Consider the following 25,768-nt stretch of genomic DNA (forward strand, 5'->3'; position numbering starts at 1 on the left):
TGTTGATCTACCCACAATGCTTCGCGCATTTAGACCGTGAGGGCAATATCAGATCATCAGCAGGAAAACATCATTGGCTTTGAGGGAATTATTGGAATCAATTGTGCGTTCACTAAAATGTTTATATCCCCAAGATATACACTTTGCCGCAATGTTAGAATTGTGGAGTTTAAGGTGACAATGGTATTGAGGAAAACATTGGAATCAACTCTGGTGGGACTCAACATGCTTACCTCATCCAGATATGCACTTTGCTGCAGTCTCCGCTTTTCAGCCAACATGAGTCACTGGGTTTGATCATATATTTACCTCCAAATCTGGATTTACTAAAAATGCTGATCTCGTCGAGATATGAACTTTGCCTCAATATGACAGTTTAGAATACAAGTCTCAATGGCATTGAGACAATCTCTGGAAACAAAGCGGGAGGGAGTGACATCATGAACTTGGTGAAAGATTCACTTTTAGAAACTGAACGGCATTCACTTAATCCTGAAATGTCAAATTTTTGGGGATATCATTGCAGAAAAGGTCGGAAAGAACTCTGGAGTAGCTTGAAATGCCTATCTCATCTTGCTGTGGAACTTGGCGGAAGATCAGACTTTTGGCAAAAGTGACTGATAGTCATTCAGCAACTCTTTGGAAATCTCTGTTGATCTTACCAGAATTCATCGCGCATTCAGATACTGACTGCAATGTCAGGTTTTCAGAAGGAACACCTCAAAGGCATTGAGGAAATTATTGGACTCAAATGTGTGTTGACTAAAATGCTTATCTCACCGAGATATGCACTTTTCAGCAATATCATTGTTTTGGCAGTAAAGTGTCAATGGCATTGAGAGAATCTTTGGAAACAAAGGTGGGGGAGTCAAATGATTCACTCTGGGAAATATTCACTTTTGCAAAATGAACACCATTCCCTATACACTGGAATTCCAGATTTTTGTTGGTATCGTTGAGGAAATCGTCAGAAAGACTTCTGGATAAGCTCAAAATGATTATCTGATCTACTTTTGGAACTTGACGAAAAATCAGACTTTTTGCCGTAGAGACTCATTGGCATTTGGCAACTCTATGGAAATCTATGTTGATCTACCCACAATGCTTCTCGCAGTTAGACCATGAGTGCAATATCAGATCTTCAGCAGGAATACATCATTGGCTTTGAGGGAATTATTGGAATCAATTGTTCGTTTACTAAAATGTTTATCTCCCCAAGATATACACTTTGCCGCAATGTTAGAATTGTGGAGTTTAAGGTGACAATGGTATTGAGGAAAACATTGGAATCAACTCTGGTGGGACTCAACATGCTTACCTCATCCAGATATGCACTTTGCTGCAGTCTCCTCTTTTCAGCCATCATGAGTCACTGGGTTTGATCATATATTTACCTCCAAATCTGGATTTACTCAAAATGCTGATCTCGTCGAGATATGAACTTTGCCTCAATATGACAGTTTGGAATAGAAGTCTCAATGGCATTGAGACAATCTCTGGAAACAAAGCGGGATGGAGTGACATCATGAACTTGGTGAAAGATTCACTTTTTGAAACTGAAAAGCTTTCACTTAATCCTGAAATGTCAAATTTTTGGAGATATCATTGCAGAAAAGGTCGGAAAGAACTCTGGAGTAGCTTGAAATGCCTATCTCATCTAGCTGTGGAACTTGGCGGAAGATCAGACTTTTGGCAAAAGAGACTGATAGTCATTCAGCAACTCTTTGGAAATCTCTGTTGATCTTACCAGAATTCATCGCGCATTCAGATACTGACTGCAATGTCAGGTTTTCAGAAGGAACACCTCAAAGGCATTGAGGAAATTATTGGAATCAAATGTGGGTTGACTAAAATGCTTATCTCACCGAGATATGCACTTTGCAGCAATATCATTGTTTTGGCAGTAAAGTGTCAATGGCATTGAGAGAATCTTTGGAAACAAAGGTGGAGGAGTCAAATGATTCACTCTGGGAAATATTCACTTTTGCAAAATGAACACCATTCCCTGTATACTGGAATTCCAGATTTTTGTTGGCATCGTTGAGGAAATCGTCAGAAAGACTTCTGGATAAGCTGAAAATGACTATCTGATCTTCTTTTGGAACTTGTCGAAAAATCAGACATTTTGCCGAAGAGACTCTTTGGCATTCAGCAACTCTATGGAATTCTATGTTGATCTACCCACAATGCTTCGCGCATTTAGACCGTGAGGGCAATATCAGATCATCAGCAGGAAAACATCATTGGCTTTGAGGGAATTATTGGAATCAATTGTGCGTTCACTAAAATGTTTATATCCCCAAGATATACACTTTGCCGCAATGTTAGAATTGTGGAGTTTAAGGTGACAATGGTATTGAGGAAAACATTGGAATCAACTCTGGTGGGACTCAACATGCTTACCTCATCCAGATATGCACTTTGCTGCAGTCTCCGCTTTTCAGCCAACATGAGTCACTGGGTTTGATCATATATTTACCTCCAAATCTGGATTTACTAAAAATGCTGATCTCGTCGAGATATGAACTTTGCCTCAATATGACAGTTTAGAATACAAGTCTCAATGGCATTGAGACAATCTCTGGAAACAAAGCGGGAGGGAGTGACATCATGAACTTGGTGAAAGATTCACTTTTAGAAACTGAACGGCATTCACTTAATCCTGAAATGTCAAATTTTTGGGGATATCATTGCAGAAAAGGTCGGAAAGAACTCTGGAGTAGCTTGAAATGCCTATCTCATCTTGCTGTGGAACTTGGCGGAAGATCAGACTTTTGGCAAAAGTGACTGATAGTCATTCAGCAACTCTTTCGAAATCTCTGTTGATCTAACCAGAATTCATCGCGCATTCAGATACTGACTGCAATGTCAGGTTTTCAGAAGGAACACCTCAAAGGCATTGAGGAAATTATTGGAATCAAATGTGGGTTGACTAAAATGCTAATCTCACCGAGATATGCACTTTGCAGCAATATCATTGTTTTGGCAGTAAAGTGTCAATGGCATTGAGAGAATCTTTGGAAACAAAGGTGGGGGAGTCAAATGACTCACTCTGGGAAATATTCACTTTTGCAAAATGAACACCATTCCCTATACACTGGAATTCCAGATTTTTTTGGTATCGTTGAGGAAATCGTCAGAAAGACTTCTGGAAAAGCTCAAAATGATTATCTGATCTACTTTTGGAACTTGACGAAAAATCAGACTTTTTGCCGTAGAGACTCATTGGCATTTGGCAACTCTATGGAAATCTATGTTGATCTACCCACAATGCTTCTCGCAGTTAGACCATGAGTGCAATATCAGATCTTCAGCAGGAATACATCATTGGCTTTGAGCGAATTATTGGAATCAATTGTTCGTTTACTAAAATGTTTATCTCCCCAAGATATACACTTTGCCGCAATGTTAGAATTGTGGAGTTTAAGGTGACAATGGTATTGAGGAAAACATTGGAATCAACTCTGGTGGGACTCAACATGCTTACCTCATCCAGATATGCACTTTGCTGCAGTCTCCTCTTTTCAGCCATCATGAGTCACTGGGTTTGATCATATATTTACCTCCAAATCTGGATTTACTCAAAATGCTGATCTCGTCGAGATATGAACTTTGCCTCAATATGACAGTTTGGAATAGAAGTCTCAATGGCATTGAGACAATCTCTGGAAACAAAGCGGGATGGAGTGACATCATGAACTTGGTGAAAGATTCACTTTTTGAAACTGAAAAGCTTTCACTTAATCCTGAAATGTCAAATTTTTGGAGATATCATTGCAGAAAAGGTCGGAAAGAACTCTGGAGTAGCTTGAAATGCCTATCTCATCTAGCTGTGGAATTGGCGGAAGATCAGACTTTTGGCAAAAGAGACTGATAGTCATTCAGCAACTCTTTGGAAATCTCTGTTGATCTTACCAGAATTCATCGCGCATTCAGATACTGACTGCAATGTCAGGTTTTCAGAAGGAACACCTCAAAGGCATTGAGGAAATTATTGGAATCAAATGTGGGTTGACTAAAATGCTTATCTCACCGAGATATGCACTTTGCAGCAATATCATTGTTTTGGCAGTAAAGTGTCAATGGCATTGAGAGAATCTTTGGAAACAAAGGTGGAGGAGTCAAATGATTCACTCTGGGAAATATTCACTTTTGCAAAATGAACACCATTCCCTGTATACTGGAATTCCAGATTTTTGTTGGTATCGTTGAGGAAATCGTCAGAAAGACTTCTGGATAAGCTGAAAATGACTATCTGATCTTCTTTTGGAACTTGTCGAAAAATCAGACATTTTGCCGAAGAGACTCTTTGGCATTCAGCAACTCTATGGAATTCTATGTTGATCTACCCACAATGCTTCGCGCATTTAGACCGTGAGGGCAATATCAGATCATCAGCAGGAAAACATCATTGGCTTTGAGGGAATTATTGGAATCAATTGTGCGTTCACTAAAATGTTTATCTCCCCAAGATATACACTTTGCCGCAATGTTAGAATTCTGGAGTTTAAGGTGACAATGGTATTGAGGAAAACATTGGAATCAACTCTGGTGGGACTCAACATGCTTACCTCATCCAGATATGCACTTTGCTGCAGTCTCCGCTTTTCAGCCAACATGAGTTACTGGGTTTGATCATATATTTACCTCCAAATCTGGATTTACTCAAAATGCTGATCTCGTCGAGATATGAACTTTGCCTCAATATGACAGTTTAGAATAGAAGTCTCAATGGCATTGAGACAATCTCTGGAAACAAAGCGGAATGGAGTGACATCATGAACTTGGTGAAAGATTCACTTTTTGAAACTGAAAAGCATTCACTTAATCCTGAAATGTCAAATTTTTGGAGATATCATTGCAGAAAAGGTCGGAAAGAACTCTGGAGTAGCTTGAAATGCCTATCTCATCTAGCTGTGGAACTTGGCGGAAGATCAGACTTTTGGCAAAAGAGACTGATAGTCATTCAGCAACTCTTTGGAAATCTCTGTTGATCTAACCAGAATTCATCGCGCATTCAGATACTGACTGCATTGTCAGGTTTTCAGAAGGAACACCTCAAAGGCATTGAGGAAATTATTGGAATCAAATGTGGGTTGACTGAAATGCTTATCTCACCGAGATATGCACTTTGCAGCAATATCATTGTTTTGGCAGTAAAGTGTCAATGGCATTGAGAGAATCTTTGGAAACAAAGGTGGAGGAGTCAAATGATTCACTCTGGGAAATATTCACTTTTGCAAAATGAACACCATTCCCTGTATACTGGAATTCCAGATTTTTGTTGGTATCGTTGAGGAAATCGTCAGAAAGACTTCTGGATAAGCTGAAAATGACTATCTGATCTTCTTTTGGAACTTGTCGAAAAATCAGACGTTTTGCCGAAGAGACTCATTGGCATTCAGCAACTCTATGGAATTCTATGTTGATCTACCCACAATGCTTCGCGCAGTTAGACCGTGAGGGCAATATCAGATCATCAGCAGGAAAACATCATTGGCTTTGAGGGAATTATTGGAATCAATTGTGCGTTCACTAAAATGTTTATCTCCCCAAGATATACACTTTGCCGCAATGTTAGAATTGTGGAGTTTAAGGTGACAATGGTATTGAGGAAAACATTGGAATCAACTCTGGTGGGACTCAACATGCTTACCTCATCCAGATATGCACTTTGCTGCAGTCTCCGCTTTTCAGCCCACATGAGTTACTGGGTTTGATCATATATTTACCTCCAAATCTGGATTTACTCAAAATGCTGATCTCGTCGAGATATGAACTTTGCCTCAATATGACAGTTTGGAATAGAAGTCTCAATGGCATTGAGACAATCTCTGGAAACAAAGCGGAATGGAGTGACATCATGAACTTGGTGAAAGATTCACTTTTTGAAACTGAAAAGCATTCACTTAATCCTGAAATGTCAAATTTTTGGAGATATCATTGCAGAAAAGGTCGGAAAGAACTCTGGAGTAGCTTGAAATGCCTATCTCATCTAGCTGTGGAACTTGGCGGAAGATCAGACTTTTGGCAAAAGAGACTGATAGTCATTCAGCAACTCTTTCGAAATCTCTGTTGATCTAACCAGAATTCATCGCGCATTCAGATACTGACTGCAATGTCAGGTTTTCAGAAGGAACACCTCAAAGGCATTGAGGAAATTATTGGAATGAAATGTGGGTTGACTAAAATGCTTATCTCACCGAGATATGCACTTTGCAGCAATATCATTGTTTTGGCAGTAAAGTGTCAATGGCATTGAGAGAATCTTTGGAAACAAAGGTGGGGGAGTCAAATGATTCACTCTGGGAAATATTCACTTTTGCAAAATTAACACCATTCCCTATACACTGGAATTCCAGATTTTTGTTGGTATCGTTGAGGAAATCGTCAGAAAGACTTCTGGATAAGCTCAAAATGATTATCTGATCTACTTTAGGAACTTGACGAAAAATCAGACTTTTTGCCGTAGAGACTCATTGGCATTTGGCAACTCTATGGAAATCTATGTTGATCTACCCACAATGCTTCTCGCAGTTAGACCATGAGTGCAATATCAGATCTTCAGCAGGAATACATCATTGGCTTTGAGGGAATTATTGGAATCAATTGTTCGTTTACTAAAATGTTTATCTCCCCAAGATATACACTTTGCCGCAATGTTAGAATTGTGGAGTTTAAGGTGACAATGGTATTGAGGAAAACATTGGAATCAACTCTGGTGGGACTCAACATGCTTACCTCATCCAGATATGCACTTTGCTGCAGTCTCCTCTTTTCTGCCATCATGAGTCACTGGGTTTGATCATATATTTACCTCCAAATCTGGATTTACTCAAAATGCTGATCTCGTCGAGATATGAACTTTGCCTCAATATGACAGTTTGGAATAGAAGTCTCAATGGCATTGAGACAATCTCTGGAAACAAAGCGGGATGGAGTGACATCATGAACTTGGTGAAAGATTCACTTTTTGAAACTGAAAAGCTTTCACTTAATCCTGAAATGTCAAATTTTTGGAGATATCATTGCAGAAAGGTCGGAAAGAACTCTGGAGTAGCTTGAAATGCCTATCTCATCTAGCTGTGGAACTTGGCGGAAGATCAGACTTTTGGCAAAAGAGACTGATAGTCATTCAACAACTCTTTGGAAATCTCTGTTGACCTTACCAGAATTCATCGCGCATTCAGATACTGACTGCAATGTCAGGTTTTCAGAAGGAACACCTCAAAGGCATTGAGGAAATTATTGGAATCAAATGTGGGTTGTCTAAAATGCTTATCTCACCGAGATATGCACTTTGCAGCAATATCATTGTTTTGGCAGTAAAGTGTCAATGGCATTGAGAGAATCTTTGGAAACAATGGTGGAGGAGTCAAATGATTCACTCTGGGAAATATTCACTTTTGCAAAGTGAACACCATTCCCTATATACTGGAATTCCAGATTTTTGTTGGTATCGTTGAGGAAATCGTCAGAAAGACTTCTGGATAAGCTCAAAATGATTATCTGATCTACTTTTGGAACTTGACGAAAAATCAGACTTTTTGCCGTAGAGACTCATTGGCATTTGGCAACTCTATGGAAATCTATGTTGATCTACCCACAATGCTTCGCGCAGTTAGACCATGAGGGCAATATCAGATCTTCAGCAGGAATACATCATTGGCTTTGAGGGAATTATTGGAATCAATTGTTCGTTTACTAAAATGTTCATCTCCCCAAGATATACACTTTGCCGCAATGTTAGAATTGTGGAGTTTAAGGTGACAATGGTATTGAGGAAAACATTGGAATCAACTCTGGTGGGACTCAACATGCTTACCTCATCCAGATATGCACTTTGCTGCAGTCTCCGCTTTTCAGCCAACATGAGTTACTGGGTTTGATCATATATTTACCTCCAAATCTGGATTTACTCAAAATGCTGATCTCGTCGAGATATGAACTTTGCCTCAATATGACAGTTTGGAATAGAAGTCTCAATGGCATTGAGACAATCTCTGGAAACAAAGCGGGAGGGAGTGACATCATGAACTTGGTGAAAGATTCACTTTTTGAAACTGAAAAGCATTCACTTAATCCTGAAATGTCAAATTTTTGGAGATATCATTGCAGAAAAGGTCGGAAAGAACTCTGGAGTAGCTTGAAATGCCTATCTCATCTAGCTGTGGAATTGGCGGAAGATCAGACTTTTGGCAAAAGAGACTGATAGTCATTCAGCAACTCTTTGGAAATCTCTGTTGATCTAACCAGAATTCATCGCGCATTCAGATACTGACTGCAATGTCAGGTTTTCAGAAGGAACACCTCAAAGGCATTGAGGAAATTATTGGAATGAAATGTGGGTTGACTAAAATGCTTATCTCACCGAGATATGCACTTTGCAGCAATATCATTGTTTTGGCAGTAAAGTGTCAATGGCATTGAGAGAATCTTTGGAAACAAAGGTGGGGGAGTCAAATGATTCACTCTGGGAAATATTCACTTTTGCAAAATTAACACCATTCCCTATACACTGGAATTCCAGATTTTTGTTGGTATCGTTGAGGAAATCGTCAGAAAGACTTCTGGATAAGCTGAAAATGACTATCTGATCTTCTTTTGGAACTTGTCGAAAAATCAGACATTTTGCCGAAGAGACTCTTTGGCATTTGGCAACTCTATGGAAATCTATGTTGATCTACCAACAATGCTTCTCGCAGTTAGACCATGAGTGCAATATCAGATCTTCAGCAGGAATACATCATTGGCTTTGAGGGAATTATTGGAATCAATTGTTCGTTTACTAAAATGTTTATCTCCCCAAGATATACACTTTGCCGCAATGTTAGAATTGTGGAGTTTAAGGTGACAATGGTATTGAGGATAACATTGGAATCAGCTCTGGTGGGACTCAACATGCTTACCTCATCCAGATATGCACTTTGCTGCAGTCTCCTCTTTTCAGCCAACATGAGTCACTGGGTTTGATCATATATTTACCTCCAAATCTGGATTTACTCAAAATGCTGATCTCGTCGAGATATGAACTTTGCCTCAATATGACAGTTTGGAATAGAAGTCTCAATGGCATTGAGACAATCTCTGGAAACAAAGCGGGATGGAGTGACATCATGAACTTGGTGAAAGATTCACTTTTTGAAACTGAAAAGCATTCACTTAATCCTGAAATATCAATTTTTTGGAGATATCATTGCAGAAAAGGTCGGAAAGAACTCTGGAGTAGCTTGAAATGCCTATCTCATCTAGCTGTGGAACTTGGCGGAAGATCAGACTTTTGGCAAAAGAGACTTATAGTCATTCAGCAACTCTTTGGAAATCTCTGTTGATCTTACCAGAATTCATCGCGCATTCAGATACTGACTGCAATGTCAGGTTTTCAGAAGGAACACCTCAAAGGCATTGAGGAAATTATTGGAATCAAATGTGGGTTGACTAAAATGCTTATCTCACCGAGATATGCACTTTGCAGCAATATCATTGTTTTGGCAGTAAAGTGTCAATGGCATTGAGAGAATCTTTGGAAACAAAGGTGGGGGAGTCAAATGATTCACTCTGGGAAATATTCACTTTTGCAAAATTAACACCATTCCCTATACACTGGAATTCCAGATTTTTGTTGGTATCGTTGAGGAAATCGTCAGAAAGACTTCTGGATAAGCTCAAAATGATTATCTGATCTACTTTTGGAACTTGACGAAAAATCAGACTTTTTGCCGTAGAGACTCTTTGGCATTTGGCAACTCTATGGAAATCTATGTTGATCTACCAACAATGCTTCTCGCAGTTTGACCATGAGTGCAATATCAGATCTTCAGCAGGAATACATCATTGGCTTTGAGGGAATTATTGGAATCAATTGTTCGTTTACTAAAATGTTTATCTCCCCAAGATATACACTTTGCCGCAATGTTAGAATTGTGGAGTTTAAGGTGACAATGGTATCGAGGAAAGCATTGGAATCAACTCTGGTGGGACTCAACATGCTTACCTCATCCAGATATGCACTTTGCTGCAGTCTCCGCTTTTCAGCCAACATGAGTCACTGGGTTTGATCATATATTTACCTCCAAATCTGGATTTACTCAAAATGCTGATCTCGTCGAGATATGAACTTTGCCTCAATATGACAGTTTAGAATACAAGTCTCAATGGCATTGAGACAATCTCTGGAAACAAAGCGGGAGGGAGTGACATCATGAACTTGGTGAAAGATTCACTTTTAGAAACTGAACGGCATTCACTTAATCCTGAAATGTCAAATTTTTGGGGATATCATTGCAGAAAAGGTCGGAAAGAACGCTGGAGTAGCTTGAAATGCCTATCTCATCTTGCTGTGGAACTTCGCGGAAGATCAGACTTTTGGCAAAAGTGACTGATAGTCATTCAGCAACTCTTTGGAAATCTCTGTTGATCTAACCAGAATTCATCGCGCATTCAGATACTGACTGCAATGTCAGGTTTTCAGAAGGAACACCTCAAAGGCATTGAGGAAATTATTGGAATCAAATGTGGGTTGACTAAAATGCTTATCTCACCGAGATATGCACTTTTCAGCAATATCATTGTTTTGGCAGTAAAGTGTCAATGGCATTGAGAGAATCTTTGGAAACAAAGGTGGGGGAGTCAAATGATTCACTCTGGGAAATATTCACTTTTGCAAAATGAACACCATTCCCTATACACTGGAATTCCAGATTTTTGTTGGTATCGTTGAGGAAATCGTCAGAAAGACTTCTGGATAAGCTCAAAATGATTATCTGATCTACTTTTGGAACTTGACGAAAAATCAGACTTTTTGCCGTAGAGACTCATTGGCATTTGGCAACTCTATGGAAATCTATGTTGATCTACCCACAATGCTTCTCGCAGTTAGACCATGAGTGCAATATCAGATCTTCAGCAGGAATACATCATTGGCTTTGAGGGAATTATTGGAATCAATTGTTCGTTTACTAAAATGTTTATCTCCCCAAGATATACACTTTGCCGCAATGTTAGAATTGTGGAGTTTAAGGTGACAATGGTATTGAGGAAAACATTGGAATCAACTCTGGTGGGACTCAACATGCTTACCTCATCCAGATATGCACTTTGCTGCAGTCTCCGCTTTTCAGCCAACATGAGTTACTGGGTTTGATCATATATTTACCTCCAAATCTGGATTTACTCAAAATGCTGATCTCGTCGAGATATGAACTTTGCCTCAATATGACAGTTTGGAATAGAAGTCTCAATGGCATTGAGACAATCTCTGGAAACAAAGCGGGATGGAGTGACATCATGAACTTGGTGAAAGATTCACTTTTTGAAACTGAAAAGCATTCACTTAATCCTGAAATGTCAAATTTTTGGAGATATCATTGCAGAAAAGGTCGGAAAGAACTCTGGAGTAGCTTGAAATGCCTATCTCATCTAGCTGTGGAACTTCGCGGAAGATCAGACTTTTGGCAAAAGTGACTGATAGTCATTCAGCAACTCTTTGGAAATCTCTGTTGATCTAACCAGAATTCATCGCGCATTCAGATACTGACTGCAATGTCAGGTTTTCAGAAGGAACACCTCAAAGGCATTGAGGAAATTATTGGAATCAAATGTGGGTTGACTAAAATGCTTATCTCACCGAGATATGCACTTTTCAGCAATATCATTGTTTTGGCAGTAAAGTGTCAATGGCATTGAGAGAATCTTTGGAAACAAAGGTGGGGGAGTCAAATGATTCACTCTGGGAAATATTCACTTTTGCAAAATGAACACCATTCCCTATACACTGGAATTCCAGATTTTTGTTAGTATCGTTGAGGAAATCGTCAGAAAGACTTCTGGATAAGCTCAAAATGATTATCTGATCTACTTTTGGAACTTGACGAAAAATCAGACTTTTTGCCGTAGAGACTCATTGGCATTTGGCAACTCTATGGAAATCTATGTTGATCTACCCACAATGCTTCTCGCAGTTAGACCATGAGTGCAATATCAGATCTTCAGCAGGAATACATCATTGGCTTTGAGGGAATTATTGGAATCAATTGTTCGTTTACTAAAATGTTTATCTCCCCAAGATATACACTTTGCCGCAATGTTAGAATTGTGGAGTTTAAGGTGACAATGGTATTGAGGAAAACATTGGAATCAACTCTGGTGGGACTCAACATGCTTACCTCATCCAGATATGCACTTTGCTGCAGTCTCCGCTTTTCAGCCAACATGAGTTACTGGGATTGATCATATATTTACCTCCAAATCTGGATTTACTCAAAATGCTGATCTCGTCGAGATATGAACTTTGCCTCAATATGACAGTTTGGAATAGAAGTCTCAATGGCATTGAGACAATCTCTGGAAACAAAGCCGGATGGAGTGACATCATGAACTTGGTGAAAGATTCACTTTTTGAAACTGAAAAGCATTCACTTAATCCTGAAATGTCAAATTTTTGGAGATATCATTGCAGAAAAGGTCGGAAAGAACTCTGGAGTAGCTTGAAATGCCTATCTCATCTAGCTGTGGAACTTGGCGGAAGATCAGACTTTTGGCAAAAGAGACTGATAGTCATTCAGCAACTCTTTGGAAATCTCTGTTGATCTAACCAGAATTCATCGCGCATTCAGATACTGACTGCATTGTCAGGTTTTCAGAAGGAACACCTCAAAGGCATTGAGGAAATTATTGGAATCAAATGTGGGTTGACTAAAATGCTTATCTCACCGAGATATGCACTTTGCAGCAATATCATTGTTTTGGCAGTAAAGTGTCAATGGCATTGAGAGAATCTTTGGAAACAATGGTGGAGGAGTCAAATGATTCACTCTGGGAAATATTCACTTTTGCAAAGTGAACACCATTCCCTATATACAGGAATTCCAGATTTTTGTTGGTATCGTTGAGGAAATCTTCAGAAAGACTTCTGGATAAGCTCAAAATGACAATCTGATCTTCGTTTGGAACTTGACGAAAAATCAGACGTTTTGCCGAAGAGACTCATTGGCATTCAGCAACTCTATGGAATTCTATGTTGATCTACCCACAATGCTTCGCGCAGTTAGACCATGAGTGCAATATCAGATCTTCAGCAGGAATACATCATTGGCTTTGAGGGAATTATTGGAATCAATTGTGCGTTTACTAAAATGTTCATCTCCCCAAGATATACAATTTGCCGCAATGTTAGAATTGTGGAGTTTAAGGTGACAATGGTATTGAGGAAAACATTGGAATCAACTCTGGTGGGACTCAACATGCTTACCTGATCCAGATATGCACTTTGCTGCAGTCTCCGCTTTTCAGCCAACATGAGTTACAGGGTTTGATCATATATTTACCTCCAAATCTGGATTTACTCAAAATGCTGATCTCGTCGAGATATGAACTTTGCCTCAATATGACAGTTTGGAATAGAAGTCTCAATGGCATTGAGACAATCTCTGGAAACAAAGCGGGATGGAGTGACATCATGAACTTGGTGAAAGATTCACTTTTTGAAACTGAAAAGCATTCACTTAATCCTGAAATGTCAAATTTTTGGAGATATCATTGCAGAAAAGGTCGGAAAGAACTCTGGAGTAGCTTGAAATGCCTATCTCATCTAGCTGTGGAACTTGGCGGAAGATCAGACTTTTGGCAAAAGAGACTGATAGTCATTCAGCAACTCTTTGGAAATCTCTGTTGATCTAACCAGAATTCATCGCGCATTCAGATACTGACTGCATTGTCAGGTTTTCAGAAGGAACACCTCAAAGGCATTGAGGAAATTATTGGAATCAAATGTGGGTTGACTAAAATGCTTATCTCACCGAGATATGCCCTTTGCAGCAATATCATTGTTTTGGCAGTAAAGTGTCAATGGCATTGAGAGAATCTTTGGAAACAAAGGTGGAGGAGTCAAATGATTCACTCTGGGAAATATTCACTTTTGCAAAATGAACACCATTCCCTGTATACTGGAATTCCAGATTTTTGTTGGTATCGTTGAGGAAATCGTCAGAAAGACTTCTGGATAAGCTCAAAATGATTATCTGATCTACTTTTGGAACTTGACGAAAAATCAGACTTTTTGCCGTAGAGACTCATTGGCATTTGGCAACTCTATGGAAATCTATGTTGATCTACCCACAATGCTTCTCGCAGTTAGACCATGAGTGCAATATCAGATCTTCAGCAGGAATACATCATTGGCTTTGAGGGAATTATTGGAATCAATTGTGCGTTCACTAAAATGTTTATCTCCCCAAGATATACACTTTGCCGCAATGTTAGAATTGTGGAGTTTAAGGTGACAATGGTATTGAGGAAAACATTGGAATCAACTCTGGTGGGACTCAACATGCTTACCTCATCCAGATATGCACTTTGCTGCAGTCTCCGCTTTTCAGCCAACATGAGTTACTGGGTTTGATCATATATTTACCTCCAAATCTGGATTTACTGAAAATGCTGATCTCGTCGAGATATGAACTTTGCCTCAATATGACAGTTTGGAATAGAAGTCTCAATGGCATTGAGACAATCTCTGGAAACAAAGCGGGATGGAGTGACATCATGAACTTGGTGAAAGATTCACTTTTTGAATCTGAAAAGCATTCACTTAATCCTGAAATATCAATTTTTTGGAGATATCATTGCAGAAAAGGTCGGAAAGAACTCTGGAGTAGCTTGAAATGCCTATCTCATCTAGCTGTGGAACTTGGCGGAAGATCAGACTTTTGGCAAAAGAGACTGATAGTCATTCAGCAACTCTTTGGAAATCTCTGTTGATCTTACCAGAATTCATCGCGCATTCAGATACTGACTGCAATGTCAGGTTTTCAGAAGGAACACCTCAAAGGCATTGAGGAAATTATTGGAATCAAATGTGGGTTGACTAAAATGCTTATCTCACCGAGATATGCACTTTGCAGCAATATCATTGTTTTGGCAGTAAAGTGTCAATGGCATTGAGAGAATCTTTGGAAACAAAGGTGGAGGAGTCAAATGATTCACTCTGGGAAATATTCACTTTTGCAAAATGAACACCATTCCCTGTATACTGGAATTCCAGATTTTTGTTGGTATCGTTGAGGAAATCGTCAGAAAGACTTCTGGATAAGCTCAAAATGACTATCTGATCTTCTTTTGGAACTTGTCGAAAAATCAGACATTTTGCCGAAGAGACTCTTTGGCATTCAGCAACTCTATGGAATTCTATGTTGATCTACCCACAATGCTTCGCGCAGTTAGACCGTGAGGGCAATATCAGATCATCAGCAGGAAAACATCATTGGCTTTGAGGGAATTATTGGAATCAATTGTGCGTTCACTAAAATGTTTATATCCCCAAGATATACACTTTGCCGCAATGTTAGAATTGTGGAGTTTAAGGTGACAATGGTATTGAGGAAAACATTGGAATCAACTCTGGTGGGACTCAACATGCTTACCTCATCCAGATATGCACTTTGCTGCAGTCTCCGCTTTTCAGCCAACATGAGTCACTGGGTTTGATCATATATTTACCTCCAAATCTGGATTTACTCAAAATGCTGATCTTGTCGAGATATGAACTTTGCCTCAATATGACAGTTTAGAATACAAGTCTCAATGGCATTGAGACAATCTCTGGAAACAAAGCGGGAGGGAGTGACATCATGAACTTGGTGAAAGATTCACTTTTAGAAACTGAAGGGCATTCACAATCCTGAAACGTCAAATTTTTGGGGATATCATTGCAGAAAAGGTCGGAAAGAACGCTGGAGTAGCTTGAAATGCCTATCTCATCTTGCTGTGGAACTTGGCGGAAGATCAGACTTTTGGCAAAAGAGACTTATAGTCATTCAGCAACTCTTTCGAAATCTCTGTTGATCTAACCAGAATTCATCGCGCATTCAGATACTGACTGCAATGTCAGGTTTTCAGAAGGAACACCTCAAAGGCATTGAGGAAATTATTGGAATCAAATGTGGGTTGACTAAAATGCTAATCTCACCGAGATATGCACTTTTCAGCAATATCATTGTTTTGGCAGTAAAGTGTCAATGGCATTGAGAGAATCTTTGGAAACAAAGGTGGGGGAGTCAAATGATTCACTCTGGGAAATATTCACTTTTGCAAAATGAACACCATTCCCTATACACTGGAATTCCAGATTTTTGTTGGTATCGTTGAGGAAATCGTCAGAAAGACTTCTGGATAAGCTCAAAATGATTATCTGATCTACTTTTGGAACTTGACGAAAAATCAGACTTTTTGCCGTAGAGACTCATTGGCATTTGGCAACTCTATGGAAATCTATGTTGATCTACCCACAATGCTTCTCGCAGTTAGACCATGAGTGCAATATCAGATCTTCAGCAGGAATACATCATTGGCTTTGAGGGAACTATTGGAATCAATTGTTCGTTTACTAAAATGTTTATCTCCCCAAGATATACACTTTGCCGCAATGTTAGAATTGTGGAGTTTAAGGTGACAATGGTATTGAGGAAAACATTGGAATCAACTCTGGTGGGACTCAACATGCTTACCTCATCCAGATATGCACTTTGCTGCAGTCTCCTCTTTTCAGCCATCATGAGTCACTGGGTTTGATCATATATTTACCTCCAAATCTGGATTTACTCAAAATGCTGATCTCGTCGAGATATGAACTTTGCCTCAATATGACAGTTTGGAATAGAAGTCTCAATGGCATTGAGACAATCTCTGGAAACAAAGCGGGATGGAGTGACATCATGAACTTGGTGAAAGATTCACTTTTTGAAACTGAAAAGCTTTCACTTAATCCTGAAATGTCAAATTTTTGGAGATATCATTGCAGAAAAGGTCGGAAAGAACTCTGGAGTAGCTTGAAATGCCTATCTCATCTAGCTGTGGAACTTGGCGGAAGATCAGACTTTTGGCAAAAGAGACTGATAGTCATTCAGCAACTCTTTGGAAATCTCTGTTGATCTTACCAGAATTCATCGCGCATTCAGATACTGACTGCAATGTCAGGTTTTCAGAAGGAACACCTCAAAGGCATTGAGGAAATTATTGGAATCAAATGTGGGTTGACTAAAATGCTTATCTCACCGAGATATGCACTTTGCAGCAATATCATTGTTTTGGCAGTAAAGTGTCAATGGCATTGAGAGAATCTTTGGAAACAAAGGTGGAGGAGTCAAATGATTCACTCTGGGAAATATTCACTTTTGCAAAATGAACACCATTCCCTGTATACTGGAATTCCAGATTTTTGTTGGCATCGTTGAGGAAATCGTCAGAAAGACTTCTGGATAAGCTGAAAATGACTATCTGATCTTCTTTTGGAACTTGTCGAAAAATCAGACATTTTGCCGAAGAGACTCTTTGGCATTCAGCAACTCTATGGAATTCTATGTTGATCTACCCACAATGCTTCGCGCATTTAGACCGTGAGGGCAATATCAGATCATCAGCAGGAAAACATCATTGGCTTTGAGGGAATTATTGGAATCAATTGTGCGTTCACTAAAATGTTTATATCCCCAAGATATACACTTTGCCGCAATGTTAGAATTGTGGAGTTTAAGGTGACAATGGTATTGAGGAAAACATTGGAATCAACTCTGGTGGGACTCAACATGCTTACCTCATCCAGATATGCACTTTGCTGCAGTCTCCGCTTTTCAGCCAACATGAGTCACTGGGTTTGATCATATATTTACCTCCAAATCTGGATTTACTAAAAATGCTGATCTCGTCGAGATATGAACTTTGCCTCAATATGACAGTTTAGAATACAAGTCTCAATGGCATTGAGACAATCTCTGGAAACAAAGCGGGAGGGAGTGACATCATGAACTTGGTGAAAGATTCACTTTTAGAAACTGAACGGCATTCACTTAATCCTGAAATGTCAAATTTTTGGGGATATCATTGCAGAAAAGGTCGGAAAGAACTCTGGAGTAGCTTGAAATGCCTATCTCATCTTGCTGTGGAACTTGGCGGAAGATCAGACTTTTGGCAAAAGTGACTGATAGTCATTCAGCAACTCTTTGGAAATCTCTGTTGATCTTACCAGAATTCATCGCGCATTCAGATACTGACTGCAATGTCAGGTTTTCAGAAGGAACACCTCAAAGGCATTGAGGAAATTATTGGACTCAAATGTGTGTTGACTAAAATGCTTATCTCACCGAGATATGCACTTTGCAGCAATATCATTGTTTTGGCAGTAAAGTGTCAATGGCATTGAGAGAATCTTTGGAAACAAAGGTGGGGGAGTCAAATGATTCACTCTGGGCAATATTCACTTTTGCAAAATGAACACCATTCCCTATACACTGGAATTCCAGATTTTTGTTGGTATCGTTGAGGAAATCGTCAGAAAGACTTCTGGATAAGCTCAAAATGATTATCTGATCTACTTTTGGAACTTGACGAAAAATCAGACTTTTTGCCGTAGAGACTCATTGGCATTTGGCAACTCTATGGAAATCTATGTTGATCTACCCACAATGCTTCTCGCAGTTAGACCATGAGTGCAATATCAGATCTTCAGCAGGAATACATCATTGGCTTTGAGGGAATTATTGGAATCAATTGTTCGTTTACTAAAATGTTCATCTCCCCAAGATATAAACTTTGCCGCAATGTTAGAATTGTGGAGTTTAAGGTGACAATGGTATTGAGGAAAACATTGGAATCAACTCTGGTGGGACTCAACATGCTTACCTCATCCAGATATGCACTTTGCTGCAGTCTCCTCTTTTCTGCCATCATGAGTCACTGGGTTTGATCATATATTTACCTCCAAATCTGGATTTACTCAAAATGCTGATCTCGTCGAGATATGAACTTTGCCTCAATATGACAGTTTGGAATAGAAGTCTCAATGGCATTGAGACAATCTCTGGAAACAAAGCGGGATGGAGTGACATCATGAACTTGGTGAAAGATTCACTTTTTGAAACTGAAAAGCTTTCACTTAATCCTGAAATGTCAAATTTTTGGAGATATCATTGCAGAAAGGTCGGAAAGAACTCTGGAGTAGCTTGAAATGCCTATCTCATCTAGCTGTGGAACTTGGCGGAAGATCAGACTTTTGGCAAAAGAGACTGATAGTCATTCAACAACTCTTTGGAAATCTCTGTTGACCTTACCAGAATTCATCGCGCATTCAGATACTGACTGCAATGTCAGGTTTTCAGAAGGAACACCTCAAAGGCATTGAGGAAATTATTGGAATCAAATGTGGGTTGTCTAAAATGCTTATCTCACCGAGATATGCACTTTGCAGCAATATCATTGTTTTGGCAGTAAAGTGTCAATGGCATTGAGAGAATCTTTGGAAACAATGGTGGAGGAGTCAAATGATTCACTCTGGGAAATATTCACTTTTGCAAAGTGAACACCATTCCCTATATACTGGAATTCCAGATTTTTGTTGGTATCGTTGAGGAAATCGTCAGAAAGACTTCTGGATAAGCTCAAAATGATTATCTGATCTACTTTTGGAACTTGACGAAAAATCAGACTTTTTGCCGTAGAGACTCATTGGCATTTGGCAACTCTATGGAAATCTATGTTGATCTACCCACAATGCTTCGCGCAGTTAGACCATGAGGGCAATATCAGATCTTCAGCAGGAATACATCATTGGCTTTGAGGGAATTATTGGAATCAATTGTTCGTTTACTAAAATGTTCATCTCCCCAAGATATACACTTTGCCGCAATGTTAGAATTGTGGAGTTTAAGGTGACAATGGTATTGAGGAAAACATTGGAATCAACTCTGGTGGGACTCAACATGCTTACCTCATCCAGATATGCACTTTGCTGCAGTCTCCGCTTTTCAGCCAACATGAGTTACTGGGTTTGATCATATATTTACCTCCAAATCTGGATTTACTCAAAATGCTGATCTCGTCGAGATATGAACTTTGCCTCAATATGACAGTTTGGAATAGAAGTCTCAATGGCATTGAGACAATCTCTGGAAACAAAGCGGGAGGGAGTGACATCATGAACTTGGTGAAAGATTCACTTTTTGAAACTGAAAAGCATTCACTTAATCCTGAAATGTCAAATTTTTGGAGATATCATTGCAGAAAAGGTCGGAAAGAACTCTGGAGTAGCTTGAAATGCCTATCTCATCTAGCTGTGGAATTGGCGGAAGATCAGACTTTTGGCAAAAGAGACTGATAGTCATTCAGCAACTCTTTGGAAATCTCTGTTGATCTAACCAGAATTCATCGCGCATTCAGATACTGACTGCAATGTCAGGTTTTCAGAAGGAACACCTCAAAGGCATTGAGGAAATTATTGGAATGAAATGTGGGTTGACTAAAATGCTTATCTCACCGAGATATGCACTTTGCAGCAATATCATTGTTTTGGCAGTAAAGTGTCAATGGCATTGAGAGAATCTTTGGAAACAAAGGTGGGGGAGTCAAATGATTCACTCTGGGAAATATTCACTTTTGCAAAATTAACACCATTCCCTATACACTGGAATTCCAGATTTTTGTTGGTATCGTTGAGGAAATCGTCAGAAAGACTTCTGGATAAGCTGAAAATGACTATCTGATCTTCTTTTGGAACTTGTCGAAAAATCAGACATTTTGCCGAAGAGACTCTTTGGCATTTGGCAACTCTATGGAAATCTATGTTGATCTACCAACAATGCTTCTCGCAGTTAGACCATGAGTGCAATATCAGATCTTCAGCAGGAATACATCATTGGCTTTGAGGGAATTATTGGAATCAATTGTTCGTTTACTAAAATGTTTATCTCCCCAAGATATACACTTTGCCGCAATGTTAGAATTGTGGAGTTTAAGGTGACAATGGTATTGAGGATAACATTGGAATCAGCTCTGGTGGGACTCAACATGCTTACCTCATCCAGATATGCACTTTGCTGCAGTCTCCTCTTTTCAGCCAACATGAGTCACTGGGTTTGATCATATATTTACCTCCAAATCTGGATTTACTCAAAATGCTGATCTCGTCGAGATATGAACTTTGCCTCAATATGACAGTTTGGAATAGAAGTCTCAATGGCATTGAGACAATCTCTGGAAACAAAGCGGGATGGAGTGACATCATGAACTTGGTGAAAGATTCACTTTTTGAAACTGAAAAGCATTCACTTAATCCTGAAATATCAATTTTTTGGAGATATCATTGCAGAAAAGGTCGGAAAGAACTCTGGAGTAGCTTGAAATGCCTATCTCATCTAGCTGTGGAACTTGGCGGAAGATCAGACTTTTGGCAAAAGAGACTTATAGTCATTCAGCAACTCTTTGGAAATCTCTGTTGATCTTACCAGAATTCATCGCGCATTCAGATACTGACTGCAATGTCAGGTTTTCAGAAGGAACACCTCAAAGGCATTGAGGAAATTATTGGAATCAAATGTGGGTTGACTAAAATGCTTATCTCACCGAGATATGCACTTTGCAGCAATATCATTGTTTTGGCAGTAAAGTGTCAATGGCATTGAGAGAATCTTTGGAAACAAAGGTGGGGGAGTCAAATGATTCACTCTGGGAAATATTCACTTTTGCAAAATTAACACCATTCCCTATACACTGGAATTCCAGATTTTTGTTGGTATCGTTGAGGAAATCGTCAGAAAGACTTCTGGATAAGCTCAAAATGATTATCTGATCTACTTTTGGAACTTGACGAAAAATCAGACTTTTTGCCGTAGAGACTCTTTGGCATTTGGCAACTCTATGGAAATCTATGTTGATCTACCAACAATGCTTCTCGCAGTTTGACCATGAGTGCAATATCAGATCTTCAGCAGGAATACATCATTGGCTTTGAGGGAATTATTGGAATCAATTGTTCGTTTACTAAAATGTTTATCTCCCCAAGATATACACTTTGCCGCAATGTTAGAATTGTGGAGTTTAAGGTGACAATGGTATCGAGGAAAGCATTGGAATCAACTCTGGTGGGACTCAACATGCTTACCTCATCCAGATATGCACTTTGCTGCAGTCTCCGCTTTTCAGCCAACATGAGTCACTGGGTTTGATCATATATTTACCTCCAAATCTGGATTTACTCAAAATGCTGATCTCGTCGAGATATGAACTTTGCCTCAATATGACAGTTTAGAATACAAGTCTCAATGGCATTGAGACAATCTCTGGAAACAAAGCGGGAGGGAGTGACATCATGAACTTGGTGAAAGATTCACTTTTAGAAACTGAACGGCATTCACTTAATCCTGAAATGTCAAATTTTTGGGGATATCATTGCAGAAAAGGTCGGAAAGAACGCTGGAGTAGCTTGAAATGCCTATCTCATCTTGCTGTGGAACTTCGCGGAAGATCAGACTTTTGGCAAAAGTGACTGATAGTCATTCAGCAACTCTTTGGAAATCTCTGTTGATCTAACCAGAATTCATCGCGCATTCAGATACTGACTGCAATGTCAGGTTTTCAGAAGGAACACCTCAAAGGCATTGAGGAAATTATTGGAATCAAATGTGGGTTGACTAAAATGCTTATCTCACCGAGATATGCACTTTTCAGCAATATCATTGTTTTGGCAGTAAAGTGTCAATGGCATTGAGAGAATCTTTGGAAACAAAGGTGGGGGAGTCAAATGATTCACTCTGGGAAATATTCACTTTTGCAAAATGAACACCATTCCCTATACACTGGAATTCCAGATTTTTGTTGGTATCGTTGAGGAAATCGTCAGAAAGACTTCTGGATAAGCTCAAAATGATTATCTGATCTACTTTTGGAACTTGACGAAAAATCAGACTTTTTGCCGTAGAGACTCATTGGCATTTGGCAACTCTATGGAAATCTATGTTGATCTACCCACAATGCTTCTCGCAGTTAGACCATGAGTGCAATATCAGATCTTCAGCAGGAATACATCATTGGCTTTGAGGGAATTATTGGAATCAATTGTTCGTTTACTAAAATGTTTATCTCCCCAAGATATACACTTTGCCGCAATGTTAGAATTGTGGAGTTTAAGGTGACAATGGTATTGAGGAAAACATTGGAATCAACTCTGGTGGGACTCAACATGCTTACCTCATCCAGATATGCACTTTGCTGCAGTCTCCGCTTTTCAGCCAACATGAGTTACTGGGTTTGATCATATATTTACCTCCAAATCTGGATTTACTCAAAATGCTGATCTCGTCGAGATATGAACTTTGCCTCAATATGACAGTTTGGAATAGAAGTCTCAATGGCATTGAGACAATCTCTGGAAACAAAGCGGGATGGAGTGACATCATGAACTTGGTGAAAGATTCACTTTTTGAAACTGAAAAGCATTCACTTAATCCTGAAATGTCAAATTTTTGGAGATATCATTGCAGAAAAGGTCGGAAAGAACTCTGGAGTAGCTTGAAATGCCTATCTCATCTAGCTGTGGAACTTCGCGGAAGATCAGACTTTTGGCAAAAGTGACTGATAGTCATTCAGCAACTCTTTGGAAATCTCTGTTGATCTAACCAGAATTCATCGCGCATTCAGATACTGACTGCAATGTCAGGTTTTCAGAAGGAACACCTCAAAGGCATTGAGGAAATTATTGGAATCAAATGTGGGTTGACTAAAATGCTTATCTCACCGAGATATGCACTTTTCAGCAATATCATTGTTTTGGCAGTAAAGTGTCAATGGCATTGAGAGAATCTTTGGAAACAAAGGTGGGGGAGTCAAATGATTCACTCTGGGAAATATTCACTTTTGCAAAATGAACACCATTCCCTATACACTGGAATTCCAGATTTTTGTTAGTATCGTTGAGGAAATCGTCAGAAAGACTTCTGGATAAGCTCAAAATGATTATCTGATCTACTTTTGGAACTTGACGAAAAATCAGACTTTTTGCCGTAGAGACTCATTGGCATTTGGCAACTCTATGGAAATCTATGTTGATCTACCCACAATGCTTCTCGCAGTTAGACCATGAGTGCAATATCAGATCTTCAGCAGGAATACATCATTGGCTTTGAGGGAATTATTGGAATCAATTGTTCGTTTACTAAAATGTTTATCTCCCCAAGATATACACTTTGCCGCAATGTTAGAATTGTGGAGTTTAAGGTGACAATGGTATTGAGGAAAACATTGGAATCAACTCTGGTGGGACTCAACATGCTTACCTCATCCAGATATGCACTTTGCTGCAGTCTCCGCTTTTCAGCCAACATGAGTTACTGGGATTGATCATATATTTACCTCCAAATCTGGATTTACTCAAAATGCTGATCTCGTCGAGATATGAACTTTGCCTCAATATGACAGTTTGGAATAGAAGTCTCAATGGCATTGAGACAATCTCTGGAAACAAAGCCGGATGGAGTGACATCATGAACTTGGTGAAAGATTCACTTTTTGAAACTGAAAAGCATTCACTTAATCCTGAAATGTCAAATTTTTGGAGATATCATTGCAGAAAAGGTCGGAAAGAACTCTGGAGTAGCTTGAAATGCCTATCTCATCTAGCTGTGGAACTTGGCGGAAGATCAGACTTTTGGCAAAAGAGACTGATAGTCATTCAGCAACTCTTTGGAAATCTCTGTTGATCTAACCAGAATTCATCGCGCATTCAGATACTGACTGCATTGTCAGGTTTTCAGAAGGAACACCTCAAAGGCATTGAGGAAATTATTGGAATCAAATGTGGGTTGACTAAAATGCTTATCTCACCGAGATATGCACTTTGCAGCAATATCATTGTTTTGGCAGTAAAGTGTCAATGGCATTGAGAGAATCTTTGGAAACAATGGTGGAGGAGTCAAATGATTCACTCTGGGAAATATTCACTTTTGCAAAGTGAACACCATTCCCTATATACAGGAATTCCAGATTTTTGTTGGTATCGTTGAGGAAATCTTCAGAAAGACTTCTGGATAAGCTCAAAATGACAATCTGATCTTCGTTTGGAACTTGACGAAAAATCAGACGTTTTGCCGAAGAGACTCATTGGCATTCAGCAACTCTATGGAATTCTATGTTGATCTACCCACAATGCTTCGCGCAGTTAGACCATGAGTGCAATATCAGATCTTCAGCAGGAATACATCATTGGCTTTGAGGGAATTATTGGAATCAATTGTGCGTTTACTAAAATGTTCATCTCCCCAAGATATACAATTTGCCGCAATGTTAGAATTGTGGAGTTTAAGGTGACAATGGTATTGAGGAAAACATTGGAATCAACTCTGGTGGGACTCAACATGCTTACCTGATCCAGATATGCACTTTGCTGCAGTCTCCGCTTTTCAGCCAACATGAGTTACAGGGTTTGATCATATATTTACCTCCAAATCTGGATTTACTCAAAATGCTGATCTCGTCGAGATATGAACTTTGCCTCAATATGACAGTTTGGAATAGAAGTCTCAATGGCATTGAGACAATCTCTGGAAACAAAGCGGGATGGAGTGACATCATGAACTTGGTGAAAGATTCACTTTTTGAAACTGAAAAGCATTCACTTAATCCTGAAATGTCAAATTTTTGGAGATATCATTGCAGAAAAGGTCGGAAAGAACTCTGGAGTAGCTTGAAATGCCTATCTCATCTAGCTGTGGAACTTGGCGGAAGATCAGACTTTTGGCAAAAGAGACTGATAGTCATTCAGCAACTCTTTGGAAATCTCTGTTGATCTAACCAGAATTCATCGCGCATTCAGATACTGACTGCATTGTCAGGTTTTCAGAAGGAACACCTCAAAGGCATTGAGGAAATTATTGGAATCAAATGTGGGTTGACTAAAATGCTTATCTCACCGAGATATGCCCTTTGCAGCAATATCATTGTTTTGGCAGTA

The sequence above is a fragment of the Carcharhinus amblyrhynchos genome, chromosome 7, assembly GCF_965287045.1.
Source record: "Carcharhinus amblyrhynchos chromosome 7, sCarAmb.v2.hapA, whole genome shotgun sequence".
Taxonomy (NCBI): Eukaryota; Metazoa; Chordata; class Chondrichthyes; order Carcharhiniformes; family Carcharhinidae; genus Carcharhinus; species Carcharhinus amblyrhynchos.